The 21,592-nt window shown below is 37.9% G+C and overlaps 1 protein-coding gene across 1 annotated transcript in view; it reads right to left on the reverse strand.

Annotated features, from left to right (window-relative positions):
- LOC145980571 (uncharacterized) overlaps positions 1 to 21,592 on the reverse strand; it is a 77,790-nt gene that overhangs the window by 45,949 nt on the left and 10,249 nt on the right. The window lies entirely within an intron of this gene.

Here is a 21,592-nt window from a genome sequence, read left to right on the forward strand (position 1 = left end):
GAGAGGTGAAAGGTTCTTACTAACTATTCAAAATGCAAAAACTAGGTTTCTAACCGCATACACATTACGTAACAGTACTACCGACAGCATACTGCGGAAGCTAATTGATGTCTATTTTTTACATTTCGGGATCCCAAATTTAATAGTAAGTGACAATGGAGTCCAGTTCAAGGCAAATAAATATGTACAGTCATTAGCCTCTCTAGGCATAAAGGTTGCTTACACCCGGGTATACAAACCAAGCAGTATCCTAGTAGAGAGGATACAAAAAGATTTGAACCGGCTTATTCGAGTGGTCTGTGAAGGCGCGCATAATGCTTGGCCAGAGCATGTCACCAAAGTTGTTAACTTGTTGAATGGAAGTGTCAACCATTCCACTGGTTTTGCACCCATAGAGCTTCAATTAAATTATCCCATAGACAATGCAGTAAAAACACACTTTGATTTGCCAGCTGGTGAAGAGATGAACTGGGAACATAAGCTGTACATGGCTAGTATTAATACAGCGGGTGAAAGAAACAAAAGAAACGCCAGGATAAATACACAATTGTCCCAAAGGCAAAATGTCTCTGTAGGTAACTTAATCTTTTTGAAAACACACTTTCTTAGTAGCTTATTGGATGCCATAACCAGGAAATACTGCAATACCTTCTCCGGTCCTTATTACTGCTACCAGGAGGAGAGAGTTGATGTGTTCACACTATTGGACTGCTGTACCGGCCAGATGGTAACCAATCAGCATGTGGAAAACATGAAGCTGTGGCACTGTACCGAAGGTAAAAGGACATTGTACCTCAGGATGTTGAAGGGTAAGAGACCAGATCTTTTTCCACATGATGTTAATGATACAAATGTTACATAACACACATATTTCTCAAGGGAAGTCCTCTTAAAGGACTGGAGGCTGGGAGACTCTTTTACACTTGATTCTCAGGATGGCGTAAATAGAATCTTGTTCTTTAATTCTCCTTCAACCTAAAAATTGGTTCTTAAAAACAATATTTGGCTTATCTTTCATTTTCCAAACTTAAAAGCGTTACGCTGTTAAATAAGACACTTAAAATGAATTTTGAACATAAAAGCTACAATTTCTGTAACAAATTTTTACACTTAGAACTTAATAATAACAATTAAACTATAAATTACTTACATATAAAGAGTTAAGCTTGTATTGCTTCATAAAATTGAACTGCAGTGACATAAAAATCCAAATTTTGTCCAAACTAGTACTTTTGCAGAGAACTTGAATTTTAAATCAGCCATAAAATACTCAATTACAGTTGGATCTTTATGAAAACTAATTACTGGAGTCATAAATAGACTACCCTTGAAGGAAATTACAAAAAATCAACCAGGACTTGCATAATTTTATTTTTAAATATCCAGTATTTATACGAAGGTGTCGTATCGGAGGCTCGTAAGACCGAGAAACTTCGAATTTATGTAAAAATTTTACTTTTATTTCATGATATCTACTTCAAACTTGTTTCATTATTTAACATAAGTGTTGATGATGTTTTGCAACCAACTACCATTTAAAGTTAGTAAAAATCAGTGTTGCCAGCTAATTTTTTAGAAAATTTTTGACGTTCCGAGGAATTATTTTCCGAAATCACATTTTTTTGAAGTACTGTTTAAACCAACACACCTGTGACTTGTGTAATCATACAGTATAGTAGTTACTAAGTAACAATTCATAATAAATGGTTTTGCAACCATCAACTTTAATATTTTTCTCAGCATGCGTGCTTACTTGCACATGCTGAATGCGACGGATGACCTGATGATAGATAAGAATTTATAATGAAAGGGAGACCAACTTCTTTGTTTTATATATCTCCCTAGGGTTAATTTCTTGCTATAGAGAACCTCAAGGATCAAAATTTCTATTCTCAAAGGAGACTAGAACCCAAAATTTATTTTGCCACCATTTTGGAATACTTTTGGTATACCCCGGGTAACTTGGAAAGATTTTTTTTGGTGTGGAAGTTAAGGAGTTAGGAAGAGGAAGACTGGAGCACACCGCGTGTCACCTTTCCTCCCAACAGCTCATAAGACGCTATGGCAGCGTGAGCTAAACATGATTTTAAATATGGATTTGACTTAATCATGGCGGAATTCGACAGTTTTCATGCGCGGAGCATAATTTATTTTACACTTTGCCTTCTTTAGGCTTTAAGGGATTTTTTTATCAACATATCATCTTGCTGTCGGATTCAAGGGGGGACTCTTTTATATATACATGCGGGTTGGGTTTGGACGTGTTCGATTCCTGGATTCTATCAGCCACGTGACAGGTCGACATTTGGCTGATAGAAGTTAGGTCCTAACTACATAGTCCTCATAAAATTGCCCTGTGTGGCTAAAACATTACAACAGTTGCTTAAGAATAAGTAAGACAACAATTACACTCGACAAAAAAAACAAAGATTCTTACACATGCGTACACTTGTAATATAAATGTATTTTAATCTTTTGATTTGTGTTTTATGATGTAACTAACAGAAGGTGGTGTTAAGTCATCTGTTTGTACTCATCTCATGCATTTGCTCATATTAACTTCTTTATTATATTTAAACAATAATATCCTCTTATTATTTTTGATGTGTTTAAATTTTATGTTTTTGTCATTTTGTAATCCTAATTTTTGTAAACTTGTGTAATCAGAAAAACTAAATATGCTGACCAAGGCAGTAATTTATTTTATTAAAAAACATAAACTAACGTAACGAAGAAGACACAATGAACTGGAATGGGGGACTGAAGTTAAACAAAGAATGGAAGAAGATGTTGGAAAGAGTGGAAAGGATAAGAGAAAAAGAGGAGAGGAGAAGGAAGAAAAATGAAGGGAAAAGAGCTTGAGATTAAAAAGTCCAACCACTAAAAAGTCCAACCACATTCTATATTGGAAGTAATTGTGTTTAGCCTTTTAGGTGAAAGTAAAGTTGGAAAGTGAAAGTCATCTGCTAGAAAGTTCGAAACAACTTTCTAAATAGTCTGGAGGGAGTAATGTTTGTGTATATATATTACCCTTCTTGTTGTATCTGGTTACTTTTGTACTTGATACAGAGTCTGAAGAAGACCTTGCTAGAAGGTTGAAACGTTACGTTAGTTTATGTTTTTTAATAAAATAAATTACTGCCTTGGTCAGCATATTTAGTTTTTCATAATCATGGAAACAAGGCTTAATGGAGTTATAATTGTGTAATCAGGTGCAACACTCTAAATGCACACACGTGACTCAGTAAGTCACCTTATCATTTTATTAATGTCTAGTTAGTGATGAAACTTATAATTTTGTTTATTAAGGATAATTAGCACAGTCATAGTGTCATGTACATTTTTTATTTTTTCCTTAAGAGTTTTCTTAGATTTTCTTTTAATTTGTTTGTCAATATTTACAGGAAAATATTAATATCAATTGATTATTGTTTGATCTATTTCTATGTTTTATCTAAAGGTGTATTTTGATTTATTATAGTTAATATTTGATAGGCTAGACACACCAGACCAACCAAGTCATGGAACGGCCAGTAATGTATGATAAAGAAAATAAGTTTGGTCTGTATAGTAAAATAAGGATTAGGTTTTTATAATAACCATGCACCATTTAGCTTTGATCAAGAGAAAATGGAGGCTAGATCTCCATAATAATTATTCACTGTTTGCTTTTTATGTTGATAAGGAGAAAATTTAAATTTTTGCATCTTAAGTGGCTCAAGTTGCATATTTTTACTTAATGTGAGGTATAAGACACAGAATAAATACATCTACCACATACACTTGCCAACAACACATAACAAGGATGGTATTCTTATAAGAAGTTTGTAATTTTAATTTGCCCAAGGAGGCCCATGCTTTACATAGCATAAAGAATGTGCCTATGATGCACACATAATTCCTGCCATAGAGCAGAAGATTTGCCCATAGTGGCCATTATAGTTTTAAGTATGCACATGTAAGGGGCTGAATGCCCGTGCAGTAAATACTGCCTTACCTATGAAGTGTGTTAGTGAAATAGACTTGTGTTGGTAAAGCCTTGAGCCTAGTAATCGAATATGAAGTAAGCTAAAACGATGAGATAAAGTTGAAGAGGAGGGTGCATGAAAGAAAAAGAAAAAATAAAGGGAATTTTCTTATTTTAATATGTATATCGATAATTTTTCAATTTTTAATTTCAAAACTAGCCAACAAATTTTTATATAATATCTTATTAAATCATGTATTCATTTTCATAATTATACTATCTATGTAGAAGCTACAAAATTTTTGTGTAATTTTCATTGCTCGTAAAAATGTATTCAAGAGACATAGTGGTCAAGTGCACGAAGACAAGGAACTTAAAGTGGTAAAGAGACTTGAAGTTGTGACATGTGAACGAAGTGCATGAAGATAAGTTAAGACTTTCAACTAAGCATGTTCTAATGCCTTTAAAACTTTCACAGAATAAAATACTACAGCCAAAGAGATGGCAGGAGAAGAGGCACCAAGGAGACTCCAGACACATTTCTCCAGCTGATACGGGAACTCCAGCCAGGCAGACCAGATGACAGAAGAAGAGGCCAGGATGAGCTACTATTCCAAGATGACTAGGCCATGAGGGCGGCACAAAATTATTACCAACCGTACTCCTCAGCCACTCGACGCCCGAGTTAGCAGTTGGAAGAAGGAAGAAGATGCCATGGACACCAAATGAAGCAGCGAGGGCACCACTCACTTGCCCAGGGCCAATCCAGGAAGGAGGAGAAGCCGCACCAGAGAGCTACGGCAATGGGAAGAGGAAAGGGACAGGCAGACTTGCCAATAAGAGGCAGATGTGACCCGAACACTTAAGTCTACGGGTGCTAGGGTTACATTCTGACCTAAGTTAACATCGTGAGGCAAGACACATCAGAAATCCTTCAGTAGGTAACACAACAGCTAGCCGAAAAATTTGCTTCACTACATTCCAGCAAATTTATTCGGGAGCAGGGGGATGTATAACCGATGTGCCAATTACAACTTCCAATCTCCATCGGTCTTTCTACGCTTTCCCCCAAGATCTTATTTTTCTGCTCTCTAAGAAGAAACCCAGCTGCCTCGAGAAACCAGCGTTCTTTCCCATGAAGCCCCGCATATATCACCACCCCTACTCCAAGGTGAAGGAAACAGTGTGTCCGGCAATAAACTCCCATATCTGTCCCGTACAAATTCATCTAAACTCTGGCTCACGTCAAGATAATTTCAAGCCCAGATGGAGCCTATCACGGAACTTCGAGCATTTTAAAATTTAAAACCACCAAGAAGACTTTTTCCCTCGTTTAAACAAAGATCCTCTATTTTCGAGAGAGCTTGCAGGTGGCCAGGCTCGGAATCGAGACAATCACCCCACACATGTCGGCCTGGACGAGACGTCATATATTCGGCTCAGTGACAGCGAAGTGACAAGCGTAAATAGTATGAGATTTTGAACTTCAACCCCGCCAGAACATTTCTCTTCGTATCTCTTCGCTTCAGTGGGATTTTGGCAGCCAAGGAAGACATAACTTTAACGAAGTGTCCGAGTTGGGAGCGATATAAATTGAGCTGTGAGCAATTAAATTTAATTGGAACATGGTACTTTTCTTCCTCGAGATCAGCTCTCAAACAAGGTGCTATTGTGTTTTTATGTTAAGCGATTCTCACCCTTATCCCCCCCGTGTGTAGCGATTCTCGCCCCTACATGGAGAAGTGACCACGTGTGGGCGGAGCTAAAAGTTCAACGACCAATAGAGTGAAGGACAATTCTTCCGGGAACGAAAAGAAAAGACGAAGTAAGGACTTAGAAAAGGCAGTTCGGTATTCACTTTTAAGAGAGACAGTTTTAGAACATTGATTCACAGTTAAAAACTTTCAGCACCTTTGTAGGTCAGAGAGAAATTGTTTTCTCTACTCTGGACCACGTTTAGATTCCTAGCTTTGTGATTTCAAACTTCTTTAACTTAACTGGTTAGGCTATGGTGCTTGAGACATAGCGTTATGAACGTATAACGCCGACCATCAGCGGTCTGCGCTGCTAACTTGTTTTGACCCGGGGCATCATGGGTCCGCGAGTGTTTTGTCTTGTACCAGAGATTGTAAGTATTTCTACAGTGATGTATTAAATATTATATCGTAACATGTTTGAGTGTTCTGATTTCTGATTTTTCAATTTTTTATTCCTACATGTAAAAACAACATTTGGCATGTAAACGAAGACCGATGAACAAGGAACTTCATCGTCCTTTTCCATCGGCCGAATCTTGGACCGACCTCACGACGAATAATACCGTGTATAATTCTAATTCTGATGGTACATTTTAATCTCCCTACACGTAAGGACATCCATGCCTAATAATTAACGTAACATTGTGGTTCGAACCTCTAAACGACACCCCCTTTAAATTTTTTATTATTGTTATAATATCTTCATTTATAGGTATAACTTGATGTACTCGAACATTGTGATTTTCTAATTTATCGAAAAAATCCTTAGGATTGTTGATAATACTAACTTGACCAGGGTTTTCTCTCTGTCCAAATTTACCCCAAAATGAATTCAGCATAAGTTTTGCTAAGCTTCGTAATCCAGCATTAGCACATATTCTGTTTTCATCCAACAACACACCCTCCTTTTCAAAATAGTCAGCTATGTATTTTTTTTGATTCTTCATCAATACACCACAATGGCCAGCCGCTTGCTTCAACTTTTGCTTTGAGAAATGTATTGATGTACTCTGCAAAAACACCACCTGATTTTTTTGCAGGATCATATTGTTCAACATTATATTCCCATACCTTGTAATTCTAAAATTTTGTATTTCTTTTGAACTGTCTTCTGAACTTCATCCACAACCCAGGTACCAGTTATAGCTCTTTCCCTAGCAGTATGGTTACATTCCGCCTGGTTTATTTCATCGGCACAAGTTCTACATAGAGGGAAAGTTAATTTTGAATTGGTTCGATATGGTAACACAGGATGGTACAGATCTCTCGGTGGAAGTATTGTTGCTTTGACAAGCCCTTCAAAAGAATAAATATCGGGGCATTCTTCCCCCACATAAATTTTCACCGGATGGCCAACTGGAAACTTTTTAACTTTGCAACAATAAGGGTACAGGCTACACACATCCTTATATTGAATTGTTTCATTTTCTTTCACAGTGTAATGTAGTTTGGTAGCATTAGTTCTACCACCATAAAACGCCTCCCGGGGAATTATGGGAGCTTTAATTGAGAACGGATGTTTTTCAACATAATGTTTCATGGTTTTGTTATTTCTCAACTGCTGGTGAAATTCGCACCCCCACATCTCATGGACAATGTAGTTAAGTGCTTTTAATCTGGTAATTTTATTTTCTGTTCTTTCATACCGAAAAGACAAAGTATCATATGGGTCATCATGAAGAGGTTCTGTACGTGAAGTAGGGAAACATTTGACACAACCATGTGTTCTGCATCCTTGATATTCAAATACATGCTCTTGCCCCTTTTGATCTTTAAAATATCCATATACTTTCAAATTTCCTCCAACTTTTACTTCTGATCCTCTGGCTGCATGTTGGATTTCGATTTTATGTTTTTTTTCCTCCCATACTAACCATTGAATAGCCTCTATAGACTGAATATCACACCATCTGTATCCGTTTTTAGGAATAATTCCTATATGTTCTGCTTTCAAAAATCTTTTACGGAATACTTTATTACAAGCTGAAGCGATGGTGATGGCTTCCAATAATGGGTTCACTGTTGTTTCTTTTTCAAAAGTGGTCATGAATTTCAAACAGGGAGCACGTAGTACATTAACATCTTCTACACAGTATTTTCTCAACTCCTTCTGCATATCGAAAACTACCCCTGTTTTCTGTTGTTCACTATGCCATTCCAAAAAAACTGGTTCTCTGATTCTCCATCATAGAATCAACAGCGTAAAATTCAGTACCAGGGATACATCCGACATATTCTTTATTTTTCAAAGTATTAAAAAAATGAGGAAAATACCCTTTGGACATTGGGAGATCAAATGCTTTCGGTAATTTGTTGAGCGCCATTGGAATAAAGTTGAGAGAATCTATGAAATGGATATTGTGCATCTTCAAAGATAATATTTTGGCTCCATTCATGATAACAGACGGTGTCCATTTCATTTTTTCGATCATAGTTTGCAGTACAAAGTGCGAATCATAACCTCTACTATTGTGTGCAATACACACAATATTGTTAGTTTTGGTGCGGTGAGCTGAAACAAATTGCAGAAAATTGTAAACAGGTTCTGTACTATCAAAAATGTGCTGTTTTTTTCCCGCATACACTGCATCATTCAGACATATCTTTGTTCTCAATGCAATTATAGCATACATTTTGGCACACCAAAAGATTTGGAATATGCAGAAAATTGTTTTCAGTGCCTTCTAGTTTTGTGTCCTGCCTCGATTCAATATCGTAGAAAACAAGCATTGCTTTTTTATATAAGAGAAGATATTTGTTTGCTATAATTTTTTTGGATGTGACATAGATGTTCAGATGGTACCATATTTTTACAGCTGACACAGAATTTCTCCCCACATATATGAGGATTTCTGTTTGTACGGATAGCATACGCTTTCAGGCATTTTTCACAACATTTTACTGTCTGACAAAGAGAGTTTTTTCTATTGTAACATGTTTTATGATTATTGTAACATTTTTGACCATAGAAAAATCTGTTACAATCAGTGCACTTTATTTTGGTTTCTGAAACAGTACATTTGGGCTTTTCTTGGCATTGTGAACAAACAGCTGTACAGGATCCTAGATGTCTAGAAACATGATCATATTTTTTATGGCAAGTTTCACAATAGAAATTAGCGGAGAATGCAGCTGTAAGAGATGTTATAACATTAAAATGGTTGTTTATGTACACCAAATTTAAAGTTTCGCGCCTAGGTAATAAAGGACCTTCATATATCACATCACTTCCGGAAAATCCATTATATACGGTAATTTTGAAATCAGATAAATAGTCCTGAAATTTTTGAATTTCGGTAGTTCCTCCACCACTATTCAAATTTTCCCTAGCTTCTCTGCACAGTTTATCCACTACTTCCATAACACATTTATGTTGTCTAACATACTGATAAGGTTTTTCAGGTTCATTTTTGTAAACATTAATACCTCTTGCCACAACCAACGCATAAGCCAAACACCTGCTATCGGAATTTTTAATAGTTATAATTCCTTCTTTTAGTTTACAGAATTGTTCCCCATTCATTGCATTTTGGCGAACACGTCCTCCCCCTCGTGGCATTTGGACATGATGGAGATATACATAGAAGTTGTTGTCAGATAGAAATGTTGTATTGCTCTGCAATACTTTTTCCAATGTTGCCCACAATATCTCCATATTTATCGCATGTGCTTCCCGAAAAGATAACCAAAAAGGGCGATCAGGGTGATCTTCATTTCTGATAGTAATACCAACTTGGTCATGCTCGGCCACATCACGTAGAACATATTGGATCAGTTCTTGCAATCCCTCCTGAACCCATATCACCCGATTCTCATTGTGTGGTGCCCCCCGAAACCGAGCATGCACCATTCGTCCTTCCATATTGAATCTTTGGTAACGCCTTTTTGTCTCTTCTATAACTTCAACATGATGTAACACTGCATCATCACCACCGCCTACCTGTCTGCACACTTCCGCTTCCTGAATACAATCCCTAAGAACCATTTGGTATAACGCTGGCGAAATATGATTTGTACATTGCTCCAATTCTCTAGTCTCTAAAACAGATTCTAAATGGAAAAGATCTCCACGTTTTTCATCGGTTGTTCCAATACACCCAAATATCCCTGTATTCTGGTTGTTATATTTGTTAGGAAACATTTCAACATGTTGGTTGGTCTCACTAGAAATAGAGACAAAGGGTCTGGATTGATTGCTGTTAATAGCAGTAGAGGTAGAGGGGGTAGATTGGTTGAGATCATGAACAGTACTATGAACAGTAGGAGAGACATTTTGTTTGTGCTTATTATGCTCTTGTGAATAATCGACCCCCGTTGATTTATTAGCATTATTTTCCCCCAATTCATTGGCAATAGCAACAAAAATATCCTGAGTATCAATGTTTACAGATTTGTCTATGTTGTCAATCGATTTATTTGCTCCATCTGTACCCAAGGCCAAATCCAGATCACTGAGCATACACTGAGTGGATATACAGCTACTCTGACTATATTCACCAATTTCATTTCTGATTGTATTCAAAACCTCTTGGGTGCTTATTTCAATACCCCTCTCAAAATTAGCAGTGCCTGCATTTTCCATTGAGGTGGAGGGCGTAGATTGGATGTAGTCACTATAACTACCATAACTGTAAACAGTAGAAGAGACATTTTGTTTGTGCTTATTATGCTTTTGTGATTAATCAACCCCAGTTGATTTATTAGCAATGTCTTCCCCCAATTCATTGGCAACAGCAACAAAAATATCCTGAGTATCAATGTTTACGGATTTGTCTATGTTGTCAATCGAATTATTTCCCCCAGCTGTACCCAAGGCCAAATCCAAATCATTGAGCACACCCTGGGTGGATATACAGCTACTTTGACTAAATTCTCCGATTTCATTTCTGATTTTATTCAACACCTCTTGGGTGCTTATTTCAATAACCCTCTCAAAATTAGTAGTACTTCCAGTTTCCATTTTTCGAAGATATCTGAAAATTATAAATTTCAAAATTACCTAACAACATGTGTTTTTATTTTCTATAAATACACAATAACTGTAGAGTCACCCCTTTATAGCTTATCTGTGAATAATATGTATTTACATAAAAAAAACCTCAAACTATATGGTTTACAGTTCAACAAGAATGCGTTGAAAACATATTTTAAACACACTTTAAACTGTAGGACCAATCCCAGTTTGCCTATCTGTGTATAATATGGCTTTTTTAAACAATCATTTATTTATTTATTATTTTTTTTTGCACAAAGGCAGATTGAGGCTGGAGACAATTTTACAAACACGGTTTTATATAGATAAATAGATAATATCGACCCCGCTTCAAACTGTAGTTCCAGTCCCAATTAGCCTATCTGTGTATATTATGGCTTTTTAAACAAATACAGAAATCCAGTTCCGATTACCCCATTTGTGCAGAAATCAGCCTTCTAAACAATTTTTTTTCTGCATACAGCGGCTGATTGGAACTGGTGACAATTTAAAAAATATATATATAGATACATATAGCTCTGCTTCAAACTGTGGGGTCCAGTCCCGATTACCCCTTTTTGTGCATAAAACGGTCTACTAAACAGTTCATCTTTTTGCGCACAATAGCTGATTGGGACTGGCCTTCTAAACAATTTCTTTTTTTACGCACAGCGGTTGATTGGGACTGGTGACACAGTTTTAAAAACAAATGTAAATAGATACATATGACTCCGCTTCAAACTATATGTAGAGCCCCGATTACCCCATCTATGCATAAAGCGGGCTTCCAAACAATTTCTATTTTTTGCGCACAACGGCTCATTGGGATTGGTAACAGTTTTAAAACAGTGATTTTATATAGATACATATGGTACCGCTTCAAATTGTAGGTCCAGCCCCGATTACCCCATCTATGCATAAAGCGGCATTCTAAACAATTTCTCTGTTTGCGCACTGCCGCTGATTGGGACTGGTGACACAGTTTCTAAAAACTAATATAAATAGATACATATCACTCCGTTTCAAACTGTAGGTCCAGCCCCGATTACCCCATCTATGCATAAAGCGGCATTCTAAACAATTTCTCTGTTTGCGCACTGCAACTGATTGGGACTGGTGACACAGTTTTAAAAACTAATTTAAATAGATACATATCACTCCGCTTCAAACTGTAGATCCAGCCCCGATTACCCCCATCTGTGCATAAAGCGGCCTTCTAAACAATTTCTCATTTTCCGCACAGCGGCTGATTGGGATTAGTGACAGTTTTTAAAAACTAATTTAAATAGATTCCGCTTCAAACTGTAGATCCACCCCCCGATTACCCCATCTGTGCATAAAGCGGCCATCAAAACAATTTCTCTTTTTGCGCACTGCGGCTGATTGGGACTGGTAACACAGTTTTAAAAACTAATTTCAATTGATAGATATTACTCCGCTTCAAACTGTAGTTCCAGTTCCGATTATGCGATCTATGCATAAAGCGGCCTTCTAAACAATTTCGCTGTTTGCGCACTGAGGCTGATTGGGACTGGTGACACAGTTTTAAAAAGTAATTTATATAGATACATGTAACCCCGCTTTGATTCGAACCCAAGAATTTTTTATTGCAGTGTTAATTTTATTCCATTTCAATTTGGTTTACATTTTATTGTTGGTGAATTCTACTGTTGGTTGAGCTACATTGGTCAAACTACACACCAGACACACACGCACTAGAGATTAAAAGTAGTAAGCATTAGAGAAATAGGGTAAGCATTTTGAAATAACAGTTAACTAGAAAAACAAACTTATATCACGCACTTACCTCCAGTTGCATTGTGGTGTTGAAGCAGAAATAAAAAGGTATAGCAGCGAAACAATCGGCTTAACTTTTTCTCACTACAGAGCACAGCAAACTGAGTTTTTGAAACTATTTTTGAACTTAAAAATACTGAATAATCACTTTCTGCTGGATGGGGGCAAAAGTTGGACTTTACTACCTGTGACTCGGGGGATTTTTAAATGCGCCTTTTCTAACAAATGAACTAGAACTCTATGGGAAAAATGCTTATATCAGAGCATTTTCATCCAGTGGGCCGAAAAGTTATGCATTTGAGGTAGTAAATCCAGACAATACTAATGTTACAAGGTGAAAGGTATATGTCTAAACCACAAACGGCTTTGTGCCCCTCTCCAACTTAAAAAAAGAGGCCCCCACAGATGGTAGCCACGTTGATGTCGTTGTGGGGCTTTCTACATAAAGCTACCTGTACCAAGCCCAAAAACTTATTTTGAGATGGCGAGTAAAAACTTTCCATGCCTGTTGACCTTTAGTTTCCTCAACACACATACCCAGTTGTAATCGAACCTTCGACCCCACTTTGGTTTCAAAACACATCTGTTTGTGCATAATGGCTAATCGAGACTGGTAACGCATTTTTTAAAAAATTCGATACTATTATTTATTTTTTGTTTTAAAACATAGCATACATTAGTGGTAAAGTCTTTGCATTGTAATCAAAAGGTTCCAGGTTCGATATTCGTTGAAACAGCTTTATGCATTACGGTTAATCGGGACTGCGTTAAAAAACGCCAACATTAGCCCCTAATGAAACTCGAACCCTCGACCCGCCTTGGTTGCAAAACTCCAAAATCACCCCATTTTCTAATTGTATATCAAAAATAATCGGGAATAGTAACTCACTTTTTAAACAAATCAATGTTATTCTGCAAATTTGCCAGCATTGGAACCCAAAACCTTTTGAATACTAAACAACAATATCAGCTATTTTGTTTTGCTTTTTGAATATCTGTTCGTGCTAATCGGGACTGATAACACACTTCTTTTTTATTTAAACAGAAAATCATTATTAGGCACTTTGACAACAATTTCTATGTATATCTCCAACATGTCCAAATGCCACAAAGGGGGGAGGACGTGTTCGCGAAAATGCAATAAATGGGGACTAATTCTGTAAACTAAAAAAAATCATATTAAAACTAGGAACTCGAACCTGGAACCTTTCGAATACTAAACACCAGTCACAGCCATTTTGTTTTGATTTTTAATATCTGTTCCTGCATAAATACTAATGGGGACTCACCACACTTCTTTTTTTTTATTTTAAAAACAACATCATTATCAGCCAATTTGACATTGTGAATCGAACCCGGGAACTTTTCATTACAGCATAAACATCCTATTTCCAATTAGTTCATTTTCTCTTTGTGCACAAAAAGCTAATCGGAACTTTTAAACAAATACAATTGAATATCCAATTTTCACTAACATTGGGAATCGAACCCTCAACCACTTGGTTAAAACATCTCGCGGAATAAAAAAACACGCGACGCGCCGCCCCTCTCCGCCCTGCGCCGCGCCCCCGCCGCCGCCGCCGCCGCCGCCGCCGCTGAACACAAAACGCGGCCGCCATATTGATTTCATTCAAATACTATTTATGCACAGATGGACTAATCGGGACCTATAATGGCGGGACAAAACAATTGGCCTCATTTAACTACCTAGAAAATCGAACCCGCGACCTCTTCATTACCAGGCTACAACATTAACCACTAACACAAGGCCGCCATATTGATTTTATTCAAACACTATTTATGCACAGATGAACTAATCGGAGACCTATAATGGCGGGACTAAACAATTGGCCAAATTTAACTACCTAGAGAATCGAACCCGCGACCTCTTCATTGCCATCTGAGAACATTAACCACTAACCCAACTCGATTTTCGAACTCAACCATTTTGTTGGCTTTATGTACACACAGGCTAATCGAGACCATTCAATATTGACATCGTCGCCTTGTAATCAAAGGGTCCCAGATTCGATACTCGGTGGAGGCACATAGTGGTCCGAATCACCACTTTTCAACTCTAGGTCCAATCCTGATTAGTTTTACCGTACATAAAATGGACTTAAAAAAACTAACTCAATCTATCAATCAATCAATATTGACTCTACCAGGAATCAAACCCTCGACGCCTCTTGTTTTACAGAGCAATAACCTTAGCCGCTAAGCTTTCGCGGTACAGCAAAATTCGGCGCCATCTTTAAATCATTTCTTCATGTGTTTGCATCATACGCAATGGTTGCGCGCGCATTTCCTCCACACACACACACACACACACACACACACACACACACACACACACACACACACACACACACACACACACACACACACACACACACACACCAACATACGCACGTGTTAGGTTAGCATACATCAAGAAACAACGTGACAAATCCATTGACCCCCCTCCCCCACCGCTTCCGATGCCTTCAACGTGATCAGACACGTTCTGCTGACTCAAAAATTAAATCGCTCGTACCCCGCTACACCGGATGTAACATAACACCAGTCGCATCGAATTTTTGCTGACGCGTAGGAACGAAGTGCTGCCTCTCTACTGATGGCCATTTTATAAAAGGAGTAAAATCAAATAAGCAAGATCCTGTGCATCTATTTTGTGATAAACATTCTACTCACGCTAAAAATTTGGAAACCATCGAAATGGCCAGAGCTAATGGAGTCATTAAGTTGGCTCTGCCCAGCCACACAAGTGCAAAGCTCCAGCCACTTCATGTCGCTTTTTCAAACCATTATCGACGTAATTCACTATGGAAATACCTTAATGTTCATCCTGATCTACTTGGAGTTACATTTCGTAAAGTTGCCGATTCATTTGGAAAGCTGCAACAATGACTACTGCTTTCGGTGCTTTCAAAGCATCGGGACTATGTCCGGTCAACAGGGATGTTTTCCAAGATTACAATTTTGCACCACATACCGTCTTCGAATCACAACCTACAACACAGCACAGAAAAGACGTTACACCATAAGACATTCCATCAACCAAAAATAAGAGTAAGCAGCTTCAACCTGGCCCCAGTAAAGAATAAGATGTATCTGCAAGCGGCACATGCAACAATGTGCAAGAAAGCTACAGTTCGAAGATTTCTCCTTTGCCACGAGCTGCAGTCCTGGTTCAGCAAACAAAGCGCCCCTATTTTGACATCTTCACCTTACAGGTCACAGCTTGAAAAATCCACCCAAAAAAGGATATTAATGAAGCATCAACTAGACTCCACAGAAGGAATGAAGAAGATAAGAAATGCTAATGCATGGAGCTGGTTCTGTGATTTACGTGAAGAAGACGCTCAAAAAGATATGATTCAGTGAATGATATTTAAGAAGTGGGTGCATGAAGAATTTGCTGATGTTAAGAAAGGACAGAAGAAATACTTCTGTAGGGAATGCAAACAATAAACAAATGCAGCTATACTTTGCATAATGAGTAACTGAGTAAAACTTATTTTTGCGTAAGAACTCCATGCAAAACTTCATTGTGTGTTTGATACATATTTTTCAATTTTTTCCATAAGAACTTACACACATGTTGTTTAAATCTGCCGCTGAACAGTTCGAAATATAAAACATGTCAACGATATGTTAATTATAGTCATCAAGAAATATGAGAGATTTTCATAAAAAAATATAAAAATTGTTCAAGATATGAATGCTGATTTGACTTTTTCAGATAATTTTTCGTAAGTTTTGTTTTACCTAAGTATGTATTTCATTGTTTCTTGTTCTCATGTAATAAAAACTAATTCCTTGATACAGTTTTCCTTCCATTGACTGAAACTCGATGGTCAATTCATGCAGACCTGTTCTCATCTATGGACTATTTATTACAATTATTATTTTAATTTTTAGACCAATAACAAAAAAATACATCAACATTGTAAATGTACATGGCTGTTTAGAAAGTGACATACAAAATATTTCCATATACAGAGTTCAATTTAGGCGAAACCTATTATCGGAAGAAGTTTAATATTTTTATGTGGTCCATTGACAGCAACCTTCCCCTATCTTCTTTAATATTGTGACTAGTTTTATTTTAATAGCAGAGATTATTCGATATTAGAGTCTAGCAAGGTAATCGCAAAGTAGAGTTCACACAATACGTATCATAAGTTTGGTGTAGGAAAAATTAATTTATAAAAAATAATTATTTAAAACATCGCTAAACTTGAAAATGATAGTTGTGCTTTTCTTTTTCAAGACGAACTTGCTAAAAAAAACCATGTCCGGAAATTTAAATCTACAAATTATGCTAGCAAAAGGCCTTTTACACTTGTAAAAAAAGGAAAGATAAAATTGGAGAGCTTCGGATTTGAACCCACGACCCTTTATTCTTAGGAAAATATATTAGTGATACGAGTGCTTTGACAATACTCTACAACATCGCTTGTAGCAAATGCTTCAAAACATGTTGATGATTGTTAAAGCTACCACTTATCTTTGCGACGAACAAACATATTTTCGCTGCAATTGCTAGATTCCATAATATTCGCTCATTGCACAGTACTTTGCAAGGTGCTGTTGTATTTTTTTGCACAACCTGTTCGTAATTATGTTATTTTGTATTCAACCTTGACAGAGATCACCTCCAGATGTACCACGAGCGAGTGCAGTGTTTTCAACCTCAAACAGTTTCTCTGTTTCCAATTTTAACATGCCGAATACCAAGTTTTCTGTTACATTATTCCTCGTACTTGAGTTTTCCATATCGTTGTCTATTAATATATTGGTCAAATATAGTTTCAAACTTCATGTTTCAATTTGAATTTGATTTTAAAATTGTGGAAGCGTCAGCACTTAGGCTATTTTGCTCCCGTCACATTATACGGGGGCAGCCCCTTATCATTACAAAGAACAACTCTAACGTTGCATAATTAAAAATCTTAAAATGTTCTGATTTATGTTAAAAGCTGAGGCTTTAAACGGGCACTCAGCACACATAAGGACAACAGGACAATACAAAGAAAATTATACTGGCCATGGGGCCAGTCGCCAGAGCCTCGTTAGTCTTCAGTCCAGTTGTACTAACGTGGAAGTGAGATTGACATTTGGGTAAACTACGTGGAAGGTCACCCCTTACACCCCTCCAACTTCATGTTGTGAGTGAGTGAGTTGGTTTGTTGTTTTTTAAGTTCACTTTATGCACTGTAAGGCAAATCGGGACTGGACCTAAGGTTTGAAGTGGGATCCCAACCAACCCGGGACCCCTTCATTACAAGGCAACGACGCTATCACTGCGCCATCGGGGAGGCCCTTTCTGACTTCATGTTATGAAGAACTATGTAAATGTCATGTAACTTTTGGAGAAGTGTAACTTGGACAAATAGGGCAAGGCAAAATTTTGTTAAATCTATTACGATAGTAGGAAACAATCAAATATCACGTGGATGGCTTAGAATCGTTTCCAAAAGCAAAAAAGTATTGATTTCTGACATCTATTGGAATAAATACAGAATGATGACAGTATGTGTCATTGATATTTTTGATAACTCATACTATGTAGATTTATTATCCACTTGATTCCATCTTGGTATAATACATTTTTATATATATATTGCATTACATATACCAATTTTAATATATATTTCATACATTTATACTCATGAAAAATTGAAACAGTGGCAAAAATATAAGTTGTTGTTACAATCGAAGTAGTGCCTCAGAAAGAAGAAATGATAGAGAGAGTGAGAAAGATAGAGAAGAAAGAGAGATAGAGAGATAGTAGAAGTCCATAATTATACTTGCAATATGTGTTGCATTGTATGTGAAAGCGTTAAACAAACGTATTCATTTCTGCAATAAAAATATTTGGTGTTCTATTATTTGCAAAATAATATTTAATCATATGAAATATACATATTGATACGGTCCAGGTATTAAGCGTATGGCTACAAGGTATGGTCTTCACGGCCAGAAGAAGACGAATCATAAGTAGATGTATTCTGTGTAATTCTTGCTGTATCATGTTTCAATGTACTTGAATGTTTCGGACATAACGTCCAGTTTATATTAAATATGTTAATTGTTCACCGTCTGCTTTTTATCTTGTGCGACTTAGTATTAACATACATTACAATGTCCTTCACTCCGAAACTATCAATTTGGCGCTGCGGACCGATATTTCGTAGACATTACGAAGTTTCTTACGGTATTCGAGACCGTGTTCAGGATTCTATTCAAAATCTAGTGAAAGTAGGATTATGGGAACCGGTCGAATATTCTGATTGGGCCTCACCACTTGTCGTTGTTACCAAGAAAGATGGTTCACTTCGTCTCTGCACTAACGTCTCAGGAACGATGAATAAAATGACTGAAAACATCAAGTTTCCCATTGTTAGAATCGAGAATATTTTCTCTAAGTTGGCCAGGTGTAAATACTTTACGGTAATTGACCTTCAAATGGCTTACGGACAGTTGGAACTTTCTGAAGCTGCCAAACTCATCACTGTCGTCAACACACCTTGGGGATTATATAAACCTCACTACTATATTTTGGCATAAACATAAGTGGAGATCTGTTTCAAATGTCCTAGCGAAGATCCTAGATGACATTCCCGGAGTTTCTTTCTACTTTGATGACGTCATCGTTGGAGGTGAAACATTGCAAGAATGCTTCACACGCACGTGTCATGTCCTGAGTCGTCTGGCCAAACACAATGTGAAAGCGAGCCCCAGCAAAAGCCAATTCCTAACCTCATCTATCGAGTACCTAGGATACAAGATTGACTTCACTGGTATACGGCCGTCAGACAAGAACTTGGAGCCGTGCTAAATTCTCCACCACCTCAAGACAAATCACAATTACGTTCTTTCATCGGGATGACCAACTTTCATCGAAAGTTCGTTCCCAACTTAGCTTCGAAACTTCACCTCTTGCTTTCTTTACTCAAGGAAAACGTCTCTTGGTACTGGGATGATAATTGTCAACACGAGTTCGACAGCATCATGGTGGAACTTCGACAGGTAAATCCTATTGTCTCTTTCGTCCCAATAAAGCCAGTTGTACTTATCACCGATGGTTCTCCTTTCGGCTGTGGCGCGCAATTATGTCATCGAGTTGATAGCGGTCTAAAGACCATCGCCTGCTCTTCTACCACCTTCAGTCAGACGGAGCGGAGATACTCCCAGGTAGAGAGAGAAGCTCTAGCCATAGTTCACGGTATCAAGTGATTTCACAAATTTTTACTCGGATGCAAGTTCGAGATTGTTACAGACGCACGTGCTGTAAAGTTTATATTTTCTTCTGATCAAGCCATTTCAAAACATTCATCCAGTAGATTGATGAGATGGGCTCTACTTTTATCTTCATACCGATATAATATAATTCATTCCAGCAAGGTAGAAGTAGCTTACATGCTAAGCAGGTTGCCTACGCAAATGCGTGACACAATACCAGCTGGAGAAGAATAACTTCATGCATATTTCTGGTCCATTGAAGAAGCTGTACCTCCTCTTTCTCGAGATTCAATACAGAACGCCACTTCAGAAGACCCACTGCTCTCATTAGTTGTCTCCTGTGTAGTAAATGGTTGACCAGATCAACTCGACACGTCTACCGAACGGAAGAAGCTCTTACCTTTCTTCGAAAGAAGAGATCACCTTACGTATGAGCAGGGAACGCTCATGTGGTCGGGGAGACTTATCATTCCCACAGTTAAACAGAATGAAGTTCTTATAGCTTTACACGATGGACACATAGGTTCAACTCGTATGAAAGAGTTGTGTCTATCCAGATTTTGGTGGCCAGGCATGTCAGCATGTAAGCAGAGATTACGGATTTTGTAGCGAGCTGCAATACATGCCGAGCTAATGCTAACAGGCAATGTTACTTCTTATTTATTTGAATCGAGCTGGAAGAAAGCATATTCAGATAGGGGGATAAGGTCCGCAAAGGACCCGATTCTTCATGGCCTCTCGCTTCGTACGTGAACGAGAGATGGCATATAGACCACTTTTTCTTTGCAGGGCGTAAGTTCCTACTGATAGTAGACGTCTTCAGCAAGTGGACAGATGTGTGGCCTGTACACACATTGGACACAAAGGAAACGATCCGCTGGCTTATGCAATCTTGCTCCACGCTAGGAATACCAAATACAATCGTATCCGACAACGGCCCAACGTTCACTTCTCTCGAATTTCGTAACTTCTGTCTTAAGAATGGCATCAGACATGTTATTTCACCGCCTTATCACAGCCCTAGCAACAGCTTAGCCGAATGATACATTCGTACTGTCAAAACCGCTCTTGTCAAGCTTATAACTGACAAACCCAATCTGAGCACGCTTGAACTTGATATGGGGATCGCCAACCATCTTTTCATCCTTGGGAAAACGCGACTGGGTGGAAAAGGAAGCCTACCAGCACTTTCGGTCTTGAAACACCGACCCAGATTTTGGTGCAAACCTAACAATCTGCCTCTGTCGAGTGAATCTCCTTTCAAGCCGAGGAAGTCAGCGAAGTTTCGGAACGACTCTTCGTTGAAATATGGTACTTTCGCCATCAACTCAGCAGTTTGGGTTCAATCTCCTAAACACGGTATTCCGAATTACATCCCAGGAGTTGTTATTCGTCGCATTGGGGATAGCTTCCTCTACGAAATCATGCTAGAAGATGGAATCAAACGAGTGGTACATCCAAGGTGGTTGAAGAGACGTGTTTCACGTGACACTGCAGATGACGACGACTTCAACGTTACAATACCAAATAGAAATTCAGCCAACCCCTGTGGAACAGTACCAAAACCTACCCCGGACAGAGCCGGATACCCAGAACCAGGTTCTAGCACATCTCACTCATCTCCAAGAAGGTCTACCAGGATTCGCCGCCCACCAGATCGATACGATCATCAGCATACCTGATTTTTTTTTTAATGGGACACCTGGAGGGATGATACGGTCCAGGTATTAAGCGTATGGCTACAAGGTATGGTCTTCACAAACAGAAGAAGAGGAGTCATAAGCAGATGTATTCTGTGTAATTCTTGCTGTATCATGTTTCAATGTACTTGAATGTTTCGGACATAAC

The sequence above is a fragment of the Lepisma saccharinum genome, chromosome 28 (genome assembly GCF_977018435.1).
Source record: "Lepisma saccharinum chromosome 28, izLepSacc3.1, whole genome shotgun sequence".
In the NCBI taxonomy this organism is placed as follows: Eukaryota; Metazoa; Arthropoda; class Insecta; order Zygentoma; family Lepismatidae; genus Lepisma; species Lepisma saccharinum.